General features: G+C 34.8%; 1 pseudogene; it reads left to right on the forward strand.

The window, feature by feature from the left end:
• The first annotated feature begins 235 nt into the window (after positions 1 to 235).
• Positions 236 to 2616, forward strand: LOC141704339 (alcohol dehydrogenase 1-like; annotated as a pseudogene).
• The last annotated feature ends 1288 nt before the right edge of the window (positions 2617 to 3904 follow it).

Below are 3904 nucleotides of genomic sequence, written 5' to 3' on the forward strand. Positions count from 1 at the left end.
GTGTTTGAGATTATACATCAATTATTCAAGTGGCTTGCTTCGATTATGTGGAATTATTTAATTTGTCTTGATGCAAATTGTTATGCTGATTAGCAGTTTCGATGAGTTAGGGCACAATGGTTTGACAGTCAACTTAGGTTAGTCATTCTGCAAATCTGGTTCGTATTGTGGTTTATAAGTTCCAAGATTATTATCCTTGCGGTAGCAGCACTAGTTATAAATTAATGGTTTACAGATAAATTAATGATTGCAGCTGCTGTGGCTTGGGAAGCAGGCAGACCACTAGTAATAGAGGAGCAGGCCACCGCAGAAAATGGAAGTTCGAATCAAGATTCATTTCACGTCTCTTTTCCATTCTGATGTTTACTTCTGGGAGGCCAAGGTATATTATATTGATGAACGTGTTCACTGCTAGCCTAAACATTATAGCTAGTCATTATATGTACGCTTTGCCTAAAGGCTAGAGCAAATTTGTTTTCTCTGTTTTTTATCCATTACACTTGCTTTCGTTTTCTAACAGGGACAACAGCCTCTATTTCCACGAATATTAGGTCACGAAGCCGGAGGGTATGTTTGAATTTTAATAAGAAAACTTTTAATACAAGAGAATAAATTTATGTTCTACTGACCTAGACTTCTAATTACATGTTCTAGACTTTATGGTGTGCATAATTTTATCCTTGAACGAATTTTATTGATTTTTATTGTTGGCTCCAGAGTCATAGAGAGTGTTGGAGATGGTGTTACAACCCTCAAACCCAGAGACAAAGTGTTACCTCTGTTTACAGGCGAGTGTGGGGAGTGCCGTCATTGTAAATCAAGTGAAAGCAATTTGTGTGATCTTCTAAGGATCAATTTGGACAGAGGTGTGATGCTTAGTGATGGTAAGCCAAGGTTTTCAAAAGATGGCAAGCCTATCTATCACTTTGTTGGAACTTCCACCTTCAGTCAGTACACTGTTGTTCACTCTGGCTGTGTTGCAAAGATCAACCCGGAAGCTCCGCTTGATAAAGTGTGTGTTCTTAGCTGTAGTATATCCGCAGGTACAAAAGTGTTTATCTTACCATCTTCTACGCATTGATACTAGATGCAAGATACAATTTTTTTTTTTTGTTTTTCTAAATAAATTGCAGGATACTATTTTCTTTAAGTAATCTACAAATTTAACTTACCAATAGAAAAACAAACCTAAATGGGACATCACTTATCTAGCTAACTAGAATCATCTGAGTCATATATATATCCAACCATTCTTTAAGGTTCTATAGTCTATACATTCATATTATTTCTTATATCAAATAATTTGAAGCTAGTCACATAACTGTATATATTATCAACACTGTAATTCTGTACCTTTTTCTTAGATAGGTCGAATTGCTCCATCTGTAATTGCTCCTGAAACAATTTAACACTCTGTTAAGAATGCCATTTTTCTACATTAAACAATTCACCTTATAGATATTAAGTTACAGGGAGACACGTAATTTAACCTTCTTGTCCTTGACAGATAATAAGCCTTCATTCAACAGCTGCTCCAACTGCTGCAACTCTTTTAAGCCCAGACCACTGAGGTCCTTCCCCATTATCTGCCTATAAATATGAAAAACATGACAGAATTAAGCATCTTTTTCCAAGTACAAGTGTACAACTCTTTCACAGCTAAAAGAAACTTACATGTTTTTCAACTGGAGATCTGCAATCTCCTGTTTCAGACGTTCCACTTCCTGAACATCCTTCTTCTGAGAAACATTACACCATAAAAATAAACACGAATTTTATCTTCTCCCTTTTTATCAATTATTAATGTAGATCAATTAGCTAGCCTTTTCTGTAAATCTTTTTTGGTATACTTATTTTAACATCCAATTTTATCTCTTATTCAATGGTTGACTTTCATTTGTCATTTAATCTCTAACTTGTTTCGCAGCAAGTATCTGTAGTTGTCTATACCTTATCAATTATGCAAATTTCAGTTGAAAGCGTAAGAGCTACTCTATGTATCTTGCTCTATCTAAAGTTGTCATGTTAATAAGTTTTTCTTTATAATATTTCTAAATTTAGCGATAGATTCAAGTTAATATCGATCTCAAGTTAATAATCTTTCTAAATTATGCAAATTTAGTGAAGTTTAATTCTCCCTTGAAATGGGCTAAATATGAATGCATCTGAGAAGTGTTGAATGGGCATCTCTAATGTTTCTCCTTTTCTCCTTTTTCGGAGCATTTAATTTATATATTCTGACTAACTTGTGCTTTGTGTAGGAATTTTATTTGTGCCAGTAGACATGGCTGAGTAGAACCAGCTTCCAACTGTTTATCAGAAATTTGCTACCCAATACAATTTTGGTTCCAGCCTTTCACATGATGTTAAGAGTACCTATGGAAGCTTTTCTATACAGAAAAGCTGTTTTTCCTTTGGGAATTATACTGGTGCAGGACTGCAGTACCTTACGGAACGAACATACCCAGCCACCCAGGACCTTCCATTAGCTGAGAAAGGGATTGCAGGTTTTGCCATCGATTTTCTCATGGATGGAGTCTCTGCAGCTGTGTCCAAAACTGTTGCTGCTCCAATTGAGCTTGTGAAACTTTTGATCCAGAACCAAGATAAATGCTTCTCATTTAGCGAAGAAGCTAAATGAAGATTACTACTATTAGTTTTGTTTATTAGTTAATTTAGTGTAGTAATTTATCCTTTTGTATTGATGTACATTCTGAATTATATGCATGATTATGTTGGAACATTCTTTTGAATGGTTGTTAATGGTTATAAAATGACATTGGTGTTTGGTTTTGTGGCATAAAACATGCCTGGTTTAGTTTATTTACAGTCATATCCTACTCTTTTTTTAAAAATAATGTTGCAATTGTGTGCAAATATGTTGCATTAACAATTACATCGGCTATAAAATATTACAATTGGTTCAAAATTGTTACAATATTTTCAAATTTAACCTTAAATTTCATTGCAATTGGACCAATTAATGTTGCCTTAAGGTGGTTATTTAGTTGACAAAAATAGCTATTGCAATAATTTTATCGGGTTGTTGTAAAATACATTTTATTGCTATATATGGTTTATTGCAATAATATTTCGTTGTTGCAATATATTTCTTAATATGTTGCAATAGGACCTTTATTGCATCACCACTGGATGCAACGCCAAAATTTTACATATTTGTTGCCATAAATTCTACTGCAACAGAAATAGCCCATAAGCAATATATTTTTGTGGTTGCCATAGCCATTCTATGGTGTAGTGAGAGAGACCACCCACTAGTGAAAGTCCAAGAAAGGCACGGAGCAAGAGGTTATGATAAACTGATTAAAGTTCAGTCAATTGTTTTCGAGAAAGTAAATCCCGAGGTTAGGGAGATAGTGCAAAAGCTTTAAGAGCCAGAACAAAGGCGGACGAATATGATGAATTATGAATCTAAGATTATAAAAGTTGTAAAGATTTGTTTGGAGGACAAGAATCCCAGAACGACGTGATGTTTGAAGTAAATAATTAGTGGGTTCATGATATGATTGCAAGAGAAAGAAAAATAAAAAGAAACTGAAGTGGAAAGGAATATAAAGGCAATAGAGTTTGAGGAATGATAAGGGAGTTGGGTACGAGGAAACCCTAAAGAATCATAGTAATAGAAATAGAAAAGTATGTGATCGTCAGGATGAGGATGACTCACTATGAGCTAAAGTTGATGGTTAAAGGCATAAGAGATGTACATATTGTACCCCCTTTAAGTTGGGAGAATTCGAGGAAACCTTGAGATAGTTCGAAGGATAAATAATGAGACGCGGATAGACTGAGGAGACAAGAAAGTAGGAAATTAGGAAAATTGGATGAAGGAGGTGACCTTCAAGAATGTGAAGTGTAAGACCGGTGGCATGATACCCAGAAAGGG

This window comes from Apium graveolens, unplaced genomic scaffold, assembly GCF_009905375.1.
Source record: "Apium graveolens cultivar Ventura unplaced genomic scaffold, ASM990537v1 ctg7743, whole genome shotgun sequence".
Classification (NCBI taxonomy): Eukaryota; Viridiplantae; Streptophyta; class Magnoliopsida; order Apiales; family Apiaceae; genus Apium; species Apium graveolens.